Genomic DNA, 20944 nt, shown 5'->3' with positions numbered 1-20944 from the left:
GATGTGGCACAGTAGGGACATTAATGCATTGCTGGTGGAGTTGTGAATTGATCCAACCATTCTGGAGGGCAATTTGGAACTATGCCCAAAGGGCAATAAAAGACTGTCTGCCCTTTGATCCAGCCATAGCACTGCTGGGTTTATACCCCAAAGAGATAATAAGGAAAAAGACTTGTACAAGAATATTCATAGCTGCGCTCTTTGTGGTGGCAAAAATTTGGAAAATGAAGGAATGCCCTTCAATTGGGGAATGGCTGAACAAATTGTGGTATATGTTGGTGATGGAATACTATTGTGCTCAAAGGAATAATAAAGTGGAGGAATTCCATGGAGACTGGAACGACCTCCAGGAAGTGATGCAGAGTGAAAGGAGCAGAACCAGGAGAACATTGTACCCAGAGACAGATACACTGTGGCACAATCAAAGGTAATGGACTTCTCCATTAGTGGCGATGCAGTGATCCTGAATAACTTGGAGGGATCTATGAGAAAAATCTATCCACATTCAGAGGAAAAACTGTGGGAGTAGAAACACAGAAGAAGAAAAACAACTTCTTGAATACATGGGTTGTTACAAGGGAATCACTTTAAAAGACTGATATATATTAATTTAAGGTCGCCAAGGAATCAGCTATGTAATTCCTAAATGAAAAACTCAAGTCAGCCGTCAGCCTTTTTTGGAGTTTAATTACAATAGGAGCAAGAAAGGAATTAGAGATATATATAGAGAGAGAAAGGGGAGAGAAGGGAATAGGGCTTAAATACCCCTTCTGTTTAGGCTGGGCCAAAAGGCCCAAGCCCTTAGATAGCTGGGGCAAAGAAAAAAGATCAGTCCCTATTACTCACGTGTCCAAAATGGAGAAACAGTCTCAGAGGCCCCCACCTTCCGCTTCCTTCAGAGCAAGCTTCCTCAGAGCCCAGGAACCACACCGACCAAAACTCCATCCTCCCTCGAGTCTCCAGACCCTCCTATCTTTAAGGAAACCATCCAAGTTGCCTCCCCTCAGTCCTCACATCTACCAATCACTCTTCATCAATTTCCCTGTCAATGGAGGCTCTCGCTTAACCCAGGACCGCCCAGAGGTTTCTGGCTTTTGCACATGTCTGTTGAAGGTCATATTTTTCAAATGATTAAATCTTTACTCTTTTGTTACAGCCCTTTCTAAATCCTGTTAACTTGAGTATGGTAGAGATTGGAATAATTAAATTTTGATCTAGGCTGCAGCCCTTACTCAATCCTATTAGGACTGAATAGGGTGGAGATTTATTCCAAGTATCTCCATTGTATCAATTCTAAATCAATCAAGACTCAAAGAAATTCTTGTTCTATGCTTAAGCATAGGTCAAAGTCCTTTCCATTGTTCAGCAAAGGGTTTCTGTCCTAAAGTAATCTTAAGAAGGGAAGAGAAGGAACCTCCCATGCCAATGGAGTTCCCATTCCAATAGACTATCAGTAAGAAATTTTCCAAGTATGAAATATCCCAATGGTGAAATTTCCAACATTTATAAGTCTAAGGAAATTTTGAGGTTTACAGGGTCAAGGGATATGATTGGGGATGGAGACGCTAAATGATCATCCTAATGCCAATATCAACAACATGGAAATAGGTTTTGATCAAGGACACATGTAATACCTAGTGAAATAGCACGTCAGCTATGGGAAGAGTGGGCAGGGGAGGGAGTGAAATAAGAAGATTCTTGTAACCAAGAAATAATGTTATAAATTGACTAAATAAATTAATTTAAATTTAAAAAATATCTTTGTTTATTGAAAAACCATTTGTTGTTGTTGAGTAAATTTTTTTTTGCCAGCTTTGTTGGATTCTTTGTGACTATCTGGGATTTTCTTGGCAAAGATATTGGAATGGTTTGCAATTTCGTTCTCCTTATCCCTGTACATGAAAAACTGAGGCAAATAGGGTTAAGAGATGCAGGGTTGACAGCTGATAAGTATCTGAGGTTGGATTTGAACTCATGAAGACGAGTCTCCCCAGTTCCAAGTCCAGTGCTATATCCACTGCACTACTTGAGAGGTCATAGACCAATTATTGACTACTGCTATCCTAATAGATTGATCATGCTCAGAACTTTGCCTCCCAGTTTACTTTCATTTCAATTGGTGGCATCTGGAAATCCTTTCTCCTCTCAGAATCCTTGGGTGGCTTCCCTTGGATATACTTAAAAGGTTATTAACTGGGCTCCCAGAATTTGCTTCTCTACAGTGCTGGTTCTTCAAAGTTGCTTCTTTCCATATATGACCATCTTTTGATCATATCTGTCTGGAGTGTGTGCCTCTACTATCCACAAGATGAAGTATCTCGTACTTATCTAGTAACTTCCCTTCAAAACTAAGTGAAAAATATAGATTCCGAGCAGAAAGAAAGACTTCCTCTATCCTCCCTTCAGGGATCTCTTTCATAAATGGCTCTAGGCTTGTATCTTTCTCACGTTCAAACTGCTAAAGTTCATTCAGGACTCTGAAAGTATGACTAATGTGTTGGCTTAGTCCATCATGTTATTCCCTTGTCTCAATTAGAGACATTCACAATTTTTAAATTGAGCACGACATGGAGATTTCTTCTATAGTTTTAATTTTTAACACTGTCACAACATTATAAGTCTTTTATTGCTCCTTCAAATCTCATCTGAACTGGCAGTTGAATAGCAAGCACCTTCTTTACATATAAAAGAAATAATAAAACATATAAACACATAAATCTAAGGCCAACTCAAGGAGAAATAGACAATAAACCATCATTGTTTTGATCTTTGTATGCCTTTTAGACCAAAAAGAAGATAAATGAGAAGAAAAAGAGTCAAAAATTTTTTAGACAAGTTACATATGTCTCTGGGGCCTGCTGAACAGGATGTGTAGAGCATGTGTATTTCTCATTTGTATATTGCTAGCACCTTTACAAAAATTGGCCATGAATGATAACATTAAAAACTCATGCCAAATGCATATATTAAACATATCTTTTAATGACCAAAAATAATAATTAATAAAAATAATTTGAAGAAAAGTTTGGACTTCATATATATTAAGTGATATAATCCTAAAGAATGTGTGAGTTAAAGAAAAGGTGATAATTTTATCCAAAAAATTATAAAATGAGACAACATACCTATTTTTATATAATATAGTCAAAGCAACCATTAGAGAAAAATGTATATTTGTAACACTTTTCATAAGAAAAATGAAGAGATCAGTGAATTGGACATGAAACTAAAAAAAGCAAACAAAAGTAAAATTAAAAAAGACACAACCAGGAAAACAATAAATAAAAAATTCACCTAAATACAAATTTAAAATTCTGAAAATCAAGAGGTCATTAGAAATAAAAGCCAGTGAACCATTGAATTATTAAATAAAACCAGTAGTTGTGTTTTTTAAAAAAAGATGAATAAGATAGAAGGGCAATTATCTAATTTGATTTTAAAATAAAGGAAACAAATTACACAGATCAAAAGAGGAAAAGAAATTAGATCTGATAAACATTAGATCAAAGGAATTACAAATAATTTTATTTAAATATATGCCACCAAAATTGATAATTAAACAGATTAATACTTACAAAAGTTAAAATACTAACTTTAAAAGAATGAAAAACAGAGAAGTTAAGTAACTTTATCTCAATATAATTTTTTTTTCAAATTTATCACAGTAATTTTAATTACCAGATCACAAAAAAATAATCATGGCACAGACCTTTTTTCTATTAAATTTGGTTAGTCTGGTCTTCCCTGTTACCAGCATCTCTACCTTCCACAAAATTTATAGTCTGTTTCTTCATTTTACCCTGTGGAGATGATAATTTGAAAGCCACAGTAAGTTGTTGGCAGCTTTGATGTACTTACCAACAATGGAGATCTCATGGATCAAGTCTTTCATGCAGATAATTCCATTTTTACCCAGAATTTTTTCAATAAGGGCATTATCAATCAAAGTAAATTTCTGTTTCTTGATTTTGCCATAAACACATTTATAAATCAAATCTAATAGGTTCAGTAGGCATATAGTATTTGCCAGATTTGTGTTCCAGGGTAGCCAGTTGAATTTTGCTTCTGTACATCTGTCTTTACTCCTTATGGTAGCTTTAGCTTTTTCATAGATAACTTTTCTCCATATATTTTGGAGCTTTTTTTTTTTTGCCTTCTTCTTTAGGCATTTGGCCTTTCACTTTTTCAGGAGGGATTCCAGAACAGATGGTAGCTTCTTCTTTTCTTTTGTTCCTGCCATGATTCCAGCTAGAAAAAGGGCAACAAAATATTTTAAAAGCTGAACTCCCAAAGAATGAATCAAAATTGATTTACAAATGAATTCAATAAAAAGTTTAGAAAATATTTAATATCAGAGGCAGCTGGTTAGCTCAGTGGATTGAGAGCCATGCCTGGAGGTCCTAGGTTCAAATCTGGCCTCAGACACTTCCCAGCTGTGTGACCCTGGGCAAGTCACTAGACCCCCATTGCCTAGCCCTTACCACTCTTCTGCCTTGGAGCCATATTGGCTCCAAGATGGAAGGTAAGGGTTAAAAAAAATTATATAAAACAAAAGATTTGATCCTAATAACTAAACTGAGAAGAGTTAAAACAGAGGAAGAAAATTATTTCTAATAAAAATTGATACAAAAATAAATAAAATTTTAGCAAAGAGGATATAGGAACATAAGATGATTCACTATTAGCAAGTTGGATTTATGCCAGGATTTCAGGGTTGTTTCAATATCAGGAAAGCTATAAATATAAGTTCCCAGGAGAATAAAATAAAAATTGATTGATTACTTCAATAAATTCAGACATTTATTAAAAATATAGTATTAATTTATGTTAAGAAATACAAGTTGGCATAAGAGTAAATGGTTTTTCCTTAATATGGTAAAAAAACAAACAAAAAAAAAAGAATTAGCATTATCTGTAATGGAAAAACATTAGAAATCCTTCCAATAAGATCCAAGATGAAGTAAGTCAATGATTATCTGTTATAGTTCCAGAAATGTTCTGATTATAGTAATAAAGCAAAGAAAAAAAATTGAAGGAATAATCAAAAGCAAAGAGGAAACAAAAATATTTCTATTTACCAATGTTTTAAAGAACCTTAGAGATACATGAACATACATAAATTATCAGTCTTTTGGGATGCTAGTGACAAAATGCACCAAAAGGAATTTTTAAAAAAGGAATCCTATTTAAAAAATAACTACAGAGGGGCAGCTGGGTGGCTCAATGGATTGAGAGTCAGGCTTAGGTTCAAACCTGGCTTCAGAAACTATGTGACCCTGGGCAAGTCACTTGACCCCCATTGCCTAGCCCTGACCACTCTTCTGCCTTGGAACCAATACAGGTATTGACTCCAAGACAGAAGGTAAGGGTTTAAAAAAAACAAACTACAGAATATAAAACATAAGCTCATTTGCCATGATACACTAAAAACTAATAGGAATAGAACTATAAAATTGTCTGCATAAATAAAGGAAAACAAATAATTGGAGAGATTAATTCCTCATGGTTGGGCCAACTAAATAAAATAAAAATATAACACTATCTAAATTAAGAACAATTTTACTTCTGTATCCATCATATTATTTTTTTTAAGTTTACTTTTAACTAGAGAAAATAATAAAAAAATCAAAAAGCTCAAGGGAAATAATAAAAAATGTAGAAATTATGAGTATAACAGTATCAGATCTCAAAATATACTACAAGACAGTGTACATCATAGTTTTCTGGTTTGAATAAAATATTAAAAAGTTGATCAATGGAACATATTAGGCAAATGAAAATTGTTACATAGTCATGCATTCTTTTTTCTTCCTCATATATTGAATACTGAAATGTTTGCATGTTGGTGATTGTTACAATGAAAAAGAAAACTTAAAGTACTAAAAAATAAATAAGATGTGTGGCCCTGGGCCAAAACGGGGGAATAAAAAGCCATTCTCTGTTACTGGAACCATGAAATCCCAAACCATTAGAGAAATTACTAATTTTAAAGAAAGAAACAAAAGACAACCTTAGTGATCATTTCAATAACTTATTTTGAAATGAAGCAAAAAAAAAAAGAAAACTACACACAACTCAGTTTTAGTAAGCACACAATTATTTAACAGTGCAGAAAGGAAAAAATCATTCATGAGTCAGATGATGGGGATAAAGGAAACAACCTTTTATCAGATACATATGTTTAAAGTTATCATAAAATTTCACTGAAGCACCTGGCTTATCATAGCCCATTCAAAACCAGTTGGCAGATAACTTGGAAAACTTGTGTTTTTTTTTCCTTTCCTTGCTGATTTTTATAGAACTGAAAACTTTCTCTTGGGATCACAAAGCAAACACAAGGCCAGCATAGTCAGCCCTGTCCATGTCAGGAGGTATAACTGCTGCCAACAGCCATTCCCTGTAGTATAATGTCTTTTTCCCCACCATACACAGCTTTCAAAATATTTTTCAGTCCAAAAAACTAGCACACTGTGACAATTCGTGGATTAGTGGGATTGGATCTGTTTGGAATTGAATCTTTGAGATCAGATTTGCAAAAGAAATAGGACCCCTACAAGGGTAAAAAGGAACATCTAGAAAAGAAAAAGAAAATTCAATAAAAAAAGAAAGAAAAAGAAAATTTCTAGAAAGCATCTTAATTTGTAGTCTTTCTGACAATTGATTTATTTTTATATAACTCATCAATCAGAGCATTTTATTCCATTATTGTCTCTAAATTTGAGGATTATTCAAATAATCTTGCAATTTTTCCAAAGCAATTCAGTCTCTCTTGTATCTCAATACATTATCTCTCCAAGATCTCTCTTCATAAAAAATGTATACACATATGATCACACACATATACGTATGGGCTAAAAATATATAAATATGAAGAGGAAATAAAAAAAGTTAAATAACTTGCTTATGTAAGGATAATTTTAAGGTTGTGACCTAATCTAAATTAATTTGGTCACCAGAGAAAATCCCAAATAAAATACCCAAGTCAGTTTGGAAATTTATGGTGATTTTAATTAATATAGAGGGAAGGAATTAAGGAGAAGAGAGAGAAAGAGGGCATAGGATTTCTCACACCTGGCCTGTGCCAGGAGAAGTTCAAAGACCATGAGGTCTTTGAAGAAGATTAGAGGCTTTTCTAAGTGGATAGTGTTTGGAAGGTAAAGGAGAAAAGAATCAGCCTAAACTCTGAGAGAGCTCAGTGAAGATGCCTCACCTGAACTAGGCTACTCAGCTTCTCCCAGTATAGTATCAAGGAAAACTCACCATCAAAACCGAACAATAACTGACACCATGCCAAGATGCTAAAACACTCAGCAAGCTGCCACCAGAGTCACCTCTCTATGGAAATAAGACCAAAGAGAGGAAGTGACACAAAATATATAGACAGTTTTTACATCACTTTCCTGCATCTCACATGTACCAATGGTAGCATAAACTTGACTTAGGACAGGGGTCTGTCAGTTGTTTCTGATTTGTCACTTCCTAGCACATGTCTGTCATAGGCCATCCTCCTAAATACTTAATCCTTAAGTATGGGTGTAGACATTCCTGTTTTTGTTAGACTAAGTAGGGTGGAGTAAATCTAAAGTTCACACTTATCCCACTGTGAATTATTGACTAGACATTAAGCATTCTTCATCTTGTTTTTTCCTAGATATAGAGTTAGACCAAACTCTGTCAAATGGCTATAAATGTTAGATAGGAAACTTTACAATGTTGAGAGTTTGCTATATTTAGCATGACATCATCTCAAAAAATAAATTATTAAGAAGACCTCAATATCTATAAGGAATCCCCCTTTAACTTGGTCTCTGAATCGAATCTTCTCTATGACAGTGGTAAAGAATTTTGTGTTCATTCAACGACTTCAATTTCTCTCTAAACTAAGGTTTATCTTTTTAAGCATACTCTCTAGATTGACTTTCATAACTTGAATCCCAGCTAGAAGGTTGGGTCCTGGGGAATCAATGATTCTAGGGGTTCTCTTGTGAAAGATCACTCAGTTAATTGATAAACATTTATTAAGTACTTCCTATATGCCAGGCACTGTGCTAAGAGCTGGGTATATATAGAAAGGTAAGACAGTCCCTGCCTTCAAGGAGGCCATAATCTAATGGAAGAGACAACACACAAATACATTTTTATAAACAAGGAATAATCATAGGAAATAATCAACTGAGGAAAAGCACTAGAATTAAGAGGAATAGGAAAGAACCTCCAGCAGAAAGTAGAATTTTAGCTGAGACCTGAAAGAAGCCAGGAATGTGATGAAGAGGAAGAGCATTTCAGGCATAGAGGACAGCTAGAGAACATATTTGGAGCCAAAAGAGAAAATGTCTCATTCAGAAAAGAAATGCCACTGTCACTGAGTTGCAAGGTATATATGGGAAAGGAGGCAGAGGTGGATAATGACAGATAGAAGGTTAGAATGGTTTGAGAGCCAGATTATGAAGGATTTTGAAAACCAAATGGAACATTTTTTTTTTAATCCTGGAGGTTATAGGGAGCTGCTGGAGTTTAATGAGTAGTGAGGTGACTCGGTCAGACCTTGGCTTTAGGATGATCACTTTGAAAGTTGGGTGGAGAATGAACTGGAGTGGGGAGAGACTTTTGGCAAGCAGACCAACCAGTAGGCTATTGAAGTAATCCCGGTGTGAGATGATGCTGGCATGTCATAGGAGAAAAGGAGGAATATGTAAGAGATATTTAAAAGTTATAGTTAACAGGTCTTAGCAACAGGTTGGATGGTGAGGGAGGGTGTGAAAGTAGAGAGTTGAGATTATGAACCTGAGGGATTAAAAGGATGGTGGTAACCTTGACAGTTGTATAATTGAAAATCTGTTAGTCTAAAAAAGAACTACATATCCCTAGAGCCCACTGACTTCCATGTCATTACATTCTTCCTATAGACAGAGGATAAAGGGAGTGGGCACTGAGGGTCCTCCTCTTCTCTTGCGCATGATATAGAATCAGCAGCGATGGTGGTGAGTGGGAATTTTGAAAATGGCTAACCAGCCATGGGCACATTTTTTTTGTATCCTCTTCATTCCTTGATTTCTAATGATCATTTTAATGAACCCCCTAAACTATAATTTTTATTATTAAGATATAATTTTAAATTTTACACAGTGATAGGGAAATCTGAAAGGGAGAAAGGCTAGGAAGATAAGGAGATCAGTCTGGGACATTTTGAATTTAAAGTGTCTAAGAAGCATTTGGAGTTATGAGACTGGAGGTTAGCAAAGGTTAGGGTTAGATAAATAGAAATCATAAACATAGAGATGTAAAAGTTAAATTAATGTCCAATACTTCAAGTATTATTTTTATAAAGTTTATTATCTGGCAAAAATAGAACCATGTGAATAAGTTAATTTACCTGCTCAAAGGGGCCCATGTCACCAAAGTCACCCACAGGAAGTAAAGAGAAAGAGCTAGACATGGAACTCCACCCAATTTATATCCTATCTATGTCAGCACATAATGACAGGAAGTGAGTGGGGTTCTGGGAATTGTAATTTTTGCTAATTTTGAGGGTAACAGATTCTAATTTCACAGAGATGATCATTGAATCTTTGAACAGAGAATTGATGAGATCCCCAAGTAGTATTGAGGGAGAAAAGAGAGTCCATGACAATGGGCAACTCATTGGGGTTTTTGGGGGGATAGGGCAGGGAGAATTGGGATTTGGGTTTTGTTTTTCTTTTAGTAACTTCACTAGTACATGTAAGTTGGTAGAGAAATAGGTGCCCATGCCAGAAGAGAACTATATGTGGGATTGGATGGATTGGATCTATTCAATTAGAAACTTGGTTTTGTTATGCTGAGGGGAAGCCTTATCTGAGCAGAGGTCCAATCAAAGGAGGCAAAAGAAATAGATGAGAATCATCAAATCCAGCATCAATAGGACATAGAGCAAAAAGGCTTTCTGTGATCTAGATATAAAAGGAAAAAGATGATGAAGTAGTCCTGAGGGGCCAGGAGAAAAAGGAAGTACATGATCAGGTTGATGTACTTATTGATCTCATAGAAAACCGCAAATGTGACCTGGTTGAAGATCCAACAGAGGCAGATGAGATGGAACAGATACATAGCTAGGACAACCAGGAGAGAGAAGTGTGATGAAAACCCAGAGAGAAGAAAGTATTAAGGAGAAGAGGGTGATGAGCAATGTCAAGTCTGCAGAGAGAACAAGAAGAATGAGGATTGAGAAAAGACCATTGGATTTGACTGTTAAGAAATCATTTATGACTTAGGAGAGAACAGTTATGGTTGAAATATGAGGTCAGAAGCCAGGATGTAGAGAGTTGAGCAGAAAGTGAGAGGAAAGGAAGTAGTGGTAATTTCATGTCAAGTTTAGCCACAAAAGACAGAGATAAGGGACAATAATTAGCAGGGATGGATGAATCTGGTGAAGGTTTTTTGAGGATGAGGGAAGTAAGAGCATGTCTGTAGGCAGTAGAGTAATAGCCAATGGACAGAAAGACTGAAAGTAAATGAGACTGTAGATGGCAGAGGGGGTAATCTGTAGGAGAAGATAGGAAAGAATGAGATCACTTGTGTCTATAGAGGACCAGAAGAAAGACTACCTCTTTGCAAAGACAATCTCTTCAGGTGAGACAGAAGTGAAGGAGCAGATAGAGACAAAAGTCATCTGGAGGATGTGGGATGTGGAGGAGGGGAGAAATTAGAATTCTAATGTCACTTAAAATGGCATTAATTTATTCAGTAGAATATGAGGCAAGGTGTTTTGCTAAGAGAGTGAGGAGGGGAGGCCATGGGAAATCAAAGGAGGGATGAAAAGGTTTGGAAAAGCTGTTGTCATAGGAGTGAGATAAGTGAGTTAATTAGGGAGAAGTACAATGATTGCCTTGTAGCAGTAAAGGCCCATTTGAGGTTATGTGACAGAAGCTTATAGTGGACTGAATAATATAGTTTCATAACTTTTCTCTAACTTTGTTTAATAGCACATATATAGGAGTGAAGGCAGTGAATGATAAGATTCATTCAAGGCTGTAACTTGGAAGGATTAGATATTCTAAAGGAGAAGGGGCAAGTGATTCAAGAGAAAGGATAGTATAGAGCTGAATAGGTTCAATCAGGGGTCAAAATGGGGAAAGGAGGTAGAGCTACTTACTTCTTGGTTGAGAGCTTGAGAATGGAGGTCACTATATCACCAAAGAACAGAGTTTGGGATTACAAGGCAGAAGGAGCAATAGAATGACAGTAAATTGTGATCAGATAAAGGAATTTCAAAGTTCAGGAACACAGAAGTGGTACATTTGTGGGTGATGGCAAGATCAAGGATGTAACCATCTCTGTGTGACTGGATGAGGTGGAAAAGTGGGTCATGTGAAATTATTCATTTAACTTACTTCTCCTGAAGGATTATGAAGCCTTCTGAGGAAACAAAGGCTTGAAACCAATCCAACTCTATACTAGGAAAGGAATAAGAAAGAGCCAGAAAGCAATCCATTCACAAAGGTTTTTCTGAAGACCAAATCCTAGATATCACTGCAACAAAGACCCTTCCCGTCCCCACAGACTGACACTGATTTGTCACAGATGTGACTTCTGGGAAGTTGGAAACCTGACCTGGGCAATCTGGTGTATAACAATGCATCTGTTGATGAGTAGGGGCAAACTTCCTCTACTAATATGGGTGCCATTTTGCCAATTGGTGACAGGTTGTGGACCACTAGGGTTGAATGAGTCCTTCAACTGGCAAAAAGAACCCAGTTGGGTAGGAATAGTTGTCTTGTCCTTAGAGGGATAATATGGTCATGTACCCAGAACAACATGGGATTACTATCTCAAAGTCCATATTGGCAATCGGCATCTCCAACATCTGCTGCTCTTGTAATGATTTGTGTAGTGTGTGATTCCCCTTATGAGTGTTGGTATGCCCCATAAACAACTGTCTGATGTGAGGAGCATTGGAAAAATTCCATCCTTGGTCCTGACTCCAAAGGGAGAGCCTTTGATTATCTTGTCCTATGCTTTCTAGGTTTCTGATCACTTAGTAAGATCTATTGCCACTGTCCAGGAATTAGTGTAGATGAAAATCTTCTCTACCTCACCCTCAAGGCTCTTTCAAATTCTAACTATGCAGCCTAGAGCTTAACCCACTTGAAAGACTTGCCATCATTCCTTTCCCTAGAACTACTTGTTACCGAATTAATGACTACTGAAGTCTAATTGTGCATGCCTTTCTTATAGTGGACAAAGCCCCTGGTGAATTAGACAGAATGATGTTACTGAATAGTCAGGATAGTTGGGGGTCCATTGAGCCAGCAGAGGATGAGGAGGGGTTCCAGGGTCTGGATTTGAGTCCTCAGTCTTTGGCATAGTTACCACCTGTTTGTGTATGGTACTAACAATGGAGGAAACCAAGTAAGCATGATTTTTATGTATTTACTGTACTATTTCCATTTAGCAATATAAACCTTTTCTGTCCTACCCATCTTGTTGGGGGGCTATCTTTCATCAATCAATCCATAATAAGCAAATCTGGACAAAGGGTAATTGTATGACCCTGCATTACCTGTTCAGTATAAACTGGGGCCCAGAAACAGTCAACTAACTACTCTCCAAAAGCAGCACAGTGGTGGCACACTGCTTTGAGGAATTTGGAGCTTCACAAGCTTGATAGTCACTTATTTTGTCCACTTCTTCATGTGTGGAAAGGAAACTAAAACAAGTTCTGGATTTTCTGCCACTGTATTGGAACAAGCAACAGTGGAAATATTAGAGAGAAAAGAAATTGACAAGACTGACAGTTGGTGGGGGAAGGGGTAACTGGGAGTGGCAGTGGGTCTTGTGACTGGCACTTCCTTTCTGGTGTTGGAAGTGGGAGGAGCTTTGGCCTTCCCAGTCTGGATAGAATACCTCTATTTTCTTCAACCCAGAGAGACAGGCCCAACTAGCTCTGAAAGTCAGAACTTTTCTTGTTGCCTGCTGTCTACTGCTATGATTTTGAAAATAAGAAAACTAGCAAAGATATAGTGTGGAATAAGAGAAACCCTCCACCAACCTGTGAGGCCTGGCCTCAGCTCCAAAGCTGAGAAAGACTCCAACCTTATTTAGGAACATCCCTCTTCCCTTTTCCCTGATACCTCTCCAATCCAAACCATTTATTAAAATTTATCATATTTGAATATCGCAGTCAGATAAGAGGACTATCTTTTCAGGAGGCATAGAGGGAGCTGAACCTCAGTTCAGTCATCCAATTACAAACGGTCCTTATCAGATCCCTGCTGGGCAACCAAATTCTGGGGAAAGGCTTGTCCCTCAGGAGGGCCCATGTTTACTTGCTCTGGGGTAACTTCGGCAGCAGTCCAGCGAGAAGACATCTCCGCAGGCTATCATAAGTGGCTCATTTCTTGGACACCCCATTTTGTTCAAAATAATAGCCTCTCAGCAGGGTGTATCACTCTCCTTTGCTTCACCAGCAGCCATATTCCCTCTCTCCCTTCAACTCCTCCATTGCCTGCTACAAACCTTCCGTATCCCCTGTTCTTCATATCCACCCATTTTCCCCTATAAATATTACACACACCTACCAAAGACTCCACCCAGCCTGGTCTTTGTGGACAGCAAGTTCCAGAAATCCAAGGGCCCAAGTGGGGTACAGGGTCCCCTGGACACCCCAAGTCTCTAGAGGAATCCTAGGTCAAAAGAGTACATGAGGAATTTATCAATCTTGGAATCCCAGGAATGCTGGTGGTAAAGAAAGCCGGCCCTGGTGTAACTAAAGGGGCTAACTGCCTGATTAAAGGATTTTCCGAGACCTACATTTCCCTGTCTTAGCTGCATTTCCCCTAATGTTCTGATAAGAGTTTTTTAGCATACCTTCTGTTTGCATCTCAAACATTACTAGATTCTCTGAGACATGAAACTCACCTTTCTTTATGTTCAAGGTCCAACATGTCAAAAACAATGTATATTTCTATTTCTGTCCCAGACACCTAGGCACCTCACATGGGAATGCCACCTAATCCCCCTTGTTTGTTCCCCTTCCCACCTTCTGTTCCTGATCTCTCAGCCTCTGTTCCTTTAAGAACCTGGACCCCTTTTCTTCAGGGAGGCCGGTTTCACCTGCACCTGCCTCTCGGCTTTTCACTCAATAAATTCTGAGACTATTTTTAAAGTTTCATCGTAGCTTGGTAATTCTTTAAGAGTACATCCTCTTGAACCAGATAATATCAAGCTCTCCCACAATGCAAGGGAAAGATTGTTAGAGAGCTTGCTGCATATCTTCCAAGACTGTAACCTCTTCTTAAAACAGGTAAACTTAGGGGTGACATACTCCAACAGCTTGTAGAGTCCAAAATAGTCTGGATTTCCTTCTTTGATTATGAGGAAACAAGTGTCAGTAACTTATTCTAGATTAAATATCTTTTACCTTCCTCCCACAACCCTACCCTCCACCCCAGGAAACCACTTAGTGATGGTTCAGATAACTCTTAAGAATTTCCATTGGATCCTACCTATAGTAATATTCATAGAGGTTGCTGAAAGGGCCTGCATGGAGTCTGCCTTCAATGAAATTCCTCCTTCCATGGTTTTCCCTTTATAGTTTCTCCTAAATGATCCAAAGGTTCAGGAGGTTTAGAAAGTGTCACAGTTTGGGTGAAGCTGATGGACTCTTTGTACTCTGGTGCTAAATTTCCCTTTATAGTTTCTCTAGCACCCCTATATGTTGGCCATCAGTTGCTTTGGTACCAACTCCATATCAGTGGCCACACCCAAAGTTCTCTTTGAGACCCAGGCCTGGTTTTCTACCACTTTCAAAGCACCCATTCTCACTTACAGTTATATTTGCTCCTGATAACCACTGATGTTTCAGTCTCTCCTTTCTGTTGATTTTTAGATGACGAAAATGGGGAATCATTCACACTTGGCCCTTGTAAAGATGAATTTCTCTTGCAGGCAGTTTCTCATTGCAATCTGCAAGGGAGGGAATGAAATTCTTAAAGGAAATGAGTTTGATAGATTAAATTTAGGTCTCCACCTCCACCCCAATCCAGCTTCCCAAACCCTGTTCCTTGCTTCAAGAACAACTAAATACCATCTTCTGAGGGGAGTCACACCAGGTTGGCATCAGACTTCAACTCTGGGTCTTCCTAGCCATATAGAAATGGACAAATCAACCGGCAATATTTGAATGGGAATTTGGAACAATAAGTTCTTTGAAGGGGATGTGGCAAAATTGGGAAATTGGGGCTTTAATACACTGCTGGTGGAGTTGTAAATTGATCCAACCTTTCTGGAGGGCAATTTGGAACTATGTCCAAAGGGTGCTAAAAGACTGTCTGCCCTTTGACCAGCCATAGAACTGCTGGGTTTGTACCCCAAAGAGAAATAATAAGGAAAAATGTTTGTACAAAAATATTCATAGCCACACTTTTTGTGGTGGCAAAAAAATTGGAAAATGAGAGGGTGCCCCTCAATTGGGGAATGACTGAACAAATTGTATTATATGATGGTGATGGAATACTACTATGCAATAAGGAACAATAAGCTTTGATTTCCATACGAGCTGGAAAGACCTCCACCAACTGATGCAGAGTGAAATGAGTAGAACCAGTAAAACACTGTGCACAGAGACGGAAACATTGTGGCATGATCAAATGTAATCAACTTTGCTACTGATAGCAATACAATGATCCAGAACAATCCTGAGGGACTTATGAAAAAGAATCCTATGCACATGGAGAGAGCAGAAATGCAGAAGGAAACATTTGATTTTTCACTTATTTATATGGATATTGGATATTGTTTATATGGGTATTATATAGTGGGGTTTGGGTTTTTTAAAATTATTACAAAAATGACTAATATGGAAATGGGTATTGAGGGATAATACATGTATAACCCAGTGTAATAGCTTGTTGACTCTGAGAGGGGGAGGGAAATGAATCATGTAACCATGGAAAAATACTTAAATTAAAAAAAAATTTAAGTCCTTTTAGCAACTTTTATGAATGCTAATTGTGGGTAGGGCCAAATGGAAACTTTTAGAGTTATCTTATCTCTCCCCATTCCTGGGGTGGAGTGGGTTGGGCAAAGAAGGTAAAAGATATTAAATCCATAATAAGCTACTGACCCTTGCCTTTTCATAATCTGAGGAAGAAGCCCAGAAATTTATTGAATGTGCTTTTACTATGAAGTAAGCTACATTTTAGGCAGCTCAGTGAAGAGAGTACAGGGCCTGAAAGACTCAGGAATACTTATCTTCCCAAATTCTAATCTGGCCTCAGACAAGTAACCAAGGACAAGTCACTTAACTCTGCTTGCCTCAGTTTCCTCATCTGTAAAATGAGCTGGAAAAGGAAATTGAAAACTCCTTCAGTATCTTTGCCAAGAAAACTCCAAATGGGGCCATGAGGATGCAGATACAATGGGGAAAAAAATGACCAAACAACTGAAGCTACATTAGGAATAGTCTGGAGGTTTTCATAAATGTAGTTTACCCCACATCCACAGAGAGATTCCATAGCCCATTGAAATCAACTGCCAAAGAGCATTTTAGCATTAGCCCATGTCCTCAGGAACCATTGTTCCAGTTTTCTTTTTGAGCTTTACCTGGACCCCCCATACCAGATAGAGATGGTCCAGCTGATCTTTGTTCCCTCAAGGGATAGATGTGAACACATTCTTCTTCTTTCTCACTTTCTCTTTCTCCTCCCTAAAGGCTCTAATCTTTTTTTTTAAATCCCTACCTTCCATCTTGCAATCAATACTGGGTATTAGTTCCAAGGCAGAAGAGTGGTAAGGGCTAGGCAATGGGGGTTAAGTGACTTGCCCAGGGTCAAACAGCTGGGAAGTGTCTGAGGCCAGATTTGAACCTAGGACCTCCCATCTCTAGACTTGACTCTCAATCCACTGAGCCACCCAGTTGCACCCCCCCCCACCCCAATGGCTCTAATCTTAATAGAAATCAACATGGAAGCCAGTCAGTCCTCACACACAAGGAGAAATCATTTCACCTAAATGATCACTAGCAGTTCAGTCAGCAACAAATAGAACACCCAGACTGTGCACTTTCTTCTTGTCTCCCCTGCCTGGCATCCTCTAGCACTACAACACCCACTGAGCTAATCTCTCTGCCAGAACAGACCCTGCTCCCCTCTTCTATATGCCCATGAAGAGGAAGAAGGGTATTTGCAACCAAGAGCCGTCCTATCACCCCATCCTCCCTATTTGCCGTACATTTCCCCCAATTCAAAACCCACTAAGCAAGCAAGCCACCGGGCCATCTTTTCTCATCCCAGTTACCAAGCCAATGCCAGATGTCCGAGGCAGGTCTAAGGATAGCTCTCTTAGTTCAGGTCCTGTTTGGGGATGCGTGGATGGACTGATGTCTTTGACAAAAAGGTGCATTTCGCCCTCACGCAGCAAGGATGGGTAGCATGGAGAGGAGCCCTTCTCTTGAGCTTGATAGACTCTGCCTCCCCATCTCCTTACAGAAAACCTTCCAGTAAGCAGGTCATCGGGTGCATAGGGACTTACGTGGTATCAAGCACCCACTGAGTCTGAAATGCCCTGACGCCATAGGGTGAGACTTTTTATGCCCTTAGCACCCACCCACCCGCTGAGCCACCCAGCTGCCTCCTCCACATCTACTTTTTGAAGGCATTGTCATTAAAAGTAAAATGACTGGGAGCAGCTGGGTAGCTCAGTGGATGGAGAGCCAGGCCTAGAGATGAGAGGTCTTGGGTTCAAATTTGTCCTTATACACTTCCCAGCAGTGTGACCCTGGGCAAGTCACTTCACCTCCACTGCCTAGCCCTCACCACTCTCCTGCCTGGGAACCAAAACACAGTACTGACTCCAAGATGGAAGGTAAGGGTTTAAAAAACAAAAGAAAAAGAAAAAGAAAGTAAAATGACTAAATAATCAGCCATACTACTAGTCCTATTAAACAGTATTCTATTTGTTGCAATGGGAAGTAATGCCTAGTGCATAAGAATGATTGACTTGACAAGGGCATGAGATCAGAATCTTTCCTGGAGCCTGATGAAATGGAATCCTTGAGGGACAGTTGAGCAACTGACAGTCTCTCTGAACCTGGGAGAGGAAGGAGACAGGTGTGTTTTCTGAAGCAGCTTGAGGATCATCTTTCTAGCCACAAGCCTGTGAATATCTTTGGCTGTGGATAAGAAGTCAGACTTCAGTCTTCTGCTGGACAGAGATTGAGAAGCTACTACAACTGGGGAAATGCCATCTGTGAGCCTATCTTCTGGGATTCTGGGATTTTGCTCCCCAAGAACTCTTTTGGAAGATACTGGTCCCTGATAGACTTAGCCTTTAGATAATTCAGAGATTAGATAGAATAAGCCTGATAGTGCATATATTTATTAGGTAAAAGAAGTTAAGATTTCTCCCTTATCCCTTCTTCCTTTCTCCTTTCCCCCTTACTGCTAAATAAAATCAAAATATTTAAATGTTATTCCCTCTGTGTTTCCTCCTAAACCCCTTCAAATCTATGTATTTATAACATACTAAAATGAAGGCTCTTTTTTACAGTTGTAGCCCATATATATATATATATATATATACCAGATATATGTATAGATAGATGTAAACAAATCTATCTATATTATATTATACACCATTGTGATACCTATGGAAAAATCACCTTAGTAAAAGCTTTGCCACTCTTTCCTTTTAAAGGCATTGTTGGAGAAAATTGAGTTCATCTCTCCCTGTTCTATATTATGCAGGATTTTTCTGTATGAGTTGATGAATTCTAGGGAGAGATAGCTAAAAAGGAGAAATTTCTCTAATTTTACCCCAATTATTTTCATTTTTCTTTTACTCATGGTTGATTCCCCCCCCCCCTTCTTTTGGTAACAGGAGTATTTTCTTTTACTTCTTTTTATAATATAAATTTTTCAAAAGATATCCCTTGACATTTTATTTTGTCTTTTGAAAAGGCGGTGTCAGGGAGTCCTTACTTGTACTCATGATAGTCTCACTCACCCAGAACCCTAGGCCCCCTTTGAACTATAAGATATGCCCCTTTTTCTTTTTTTTTTTTTAAACCCTTACCTTCTGTCTTGGAGTCAATACCTGTATTGGCTCCAAGGCAGAAGAGTGGTAAGGGCTAGGCAATGGGGGTCAAGTGACTTGCCCAGGGTCACACAACTGGGAAGTGTCTGAGGCCAGATTTGAACCTAGGACCTCCCATCTCTAGGCCTGGTTCTCAATCCACTGAGCTACCCAGCTGCCCCCTCCCTTTTCTAAATAAATGTTTTTATACACTAATCTTCTTTCTTATTATTCTTGGTATATTGAAATATTCACGTTAAAATAAAAATAAAAATAATACTTAAAAGAAAAAGAAATTTTCTTTTTTCCCTCACTGCTTGAGGATAATGTCACTATAGTTTATATTTCTTTTTTTGAATTTTCCATTATAATTTTAATAATAAACAATCTGAACATTTAAATATACAAATGAATTGCTTGTCGGATTTGAGAGGGGAGGCAAAAAGGGAGGGAAAGGAAATGGATCATGGAAACATGGAAAAATATTTTTTTAATAAAATAAAAATTTTAAATGACAAAATAAATATACAAACAATAACAAAAAAGATTAGTGTATAAAAACATGACTTTCTTGAAGGGAAGAAATTGTGCCTTATGGGCCACAAAGTGGGTCTGTAAGCTCTATGTATGAACCTAAAGAATAGTGTGTGTTGGGGTGAGTATGGTTATCTGCCAACAGAGCAGCCCTAACATCGATTTCATGGACAAGCCTTTGGTAAAAACTCAAGAGATGGAGTGCACAAAAGACACCCTCTAGTGGGCAATTCTCTCCAGAGTAAACCTCTATCACAGGGCAGGGAGGACTCCCAGCAGGCATTCCTTCCCTCAGTTGCGCTGCAAATAGTTCCTTCTGTAAGGCTAAAAGCAAGAAGTGATGTTCTGTCACTTCTGTATCTCCCAGCAGATGGCATCCAGCATCACTGCAGGCTGCATTTTTTTTTCTGTAATTATCTGAGGATTCTGGCAGTAATGTCCATCAAGAGACTCTATCAGCCACACTAGCCAAGGTCCTCTTTGAAGGAGTGGTTAGAATTCTGGGTCTGGAGTCAGAATCAAATCCAAATCTAGCCTCAGACATTTGCTAGGTATATGATCCTGAGCAAATCACTATCTACCTCAGTTTCCTCAACTGTGAAATGGGAATCATAATAATAGTGCCTACCTTGCAGGGTTGTTATGAGGACTGTAAAGCTCTTAGCCCCAAAGCTGGCACATAGTAGGTGCTTAATAAATGCTTTGTCTCTTGCTTTTTCCCTTTCCCTGCTCCCATCAGAAATACTCTTGTGTTGGGTACCATACAATCCAGAAGAGGACCATATTCCAGAGGTTTGCCATGTAGCAAAAGAAACAAGTTTTCTTTCCTCATAGTCTTAATGCAATTCTAGACAAGGTACCCCTACTTATGGCATCTCTTACTTTGAAAATTTTCCAACCAACTTCTGACCTCAAGTAGTGTGCTTGGAAACCAGGAGCATGCCAGTCTTTGTCATCTCCAGGAGAATAGAAAGATTGTGGGATTATGGGAGCTGGATAGTTTGATGGTACATCGAGACTGATCTCTCTACTTAAATGAGATTTCATAGATGTCATGGGAAGCCAAAGAAGTGCATGTAGAGAAGGATCCATTTGAGAATAGGAGGCAAGATAGAATGGTGACACTTCTGGTGTTTGGTCCTAGGTCTTTCCTCTCTATGCCCTCATTATGGTTGGTGGGTGTTTGTGCCAATCCATATCATACTTTCTGCTTCTAGCGAAGCTGTGGAATAAGCTCCAGCCTAATACTCTTTACCTAACGATACCAGTAGAACTTATCCCCAATTCTCATTCATAATGTAGAGCTGGGTACCCACTGCCATTTGTACCTCATAAATCTACCATTTAGAAGGATGCATAG

The 20944-nt window shown here is 38.5% G+C and overlaps 1 pseudogene; it reads right to left on the bottom strand.

Annotated features, from left to right (window-relative positions):
• Nucleotides 1-3719: 3719 nt before the first annotated feature.
• Nucleotides 3720-20944, bottom strand: part of LOC130458944 (60S ribosomal protein L7-like) — a 118591-nt pseudogene continuing 101366 nt past the window's right edge.

Source organism: Monodelphis domestica, chromosome 4, assembly GCF_027887165.1.
Source record: "Monodelphis domestica isolate mMonDom1 chromosome 4, mMonDom1.pri, whole genome shotgun sequence".
Classification (NCBI taxonomy): domain Eukaryota; kingdom Metazoa; phylum Chordata; class Mammalia; order Didelphimorphia; family Didelphidae; genus Monodelphis; species Monodelphis domestica.
This window is presented reverse-complemented; position numbering and strand designations above follow the sequence as displayed.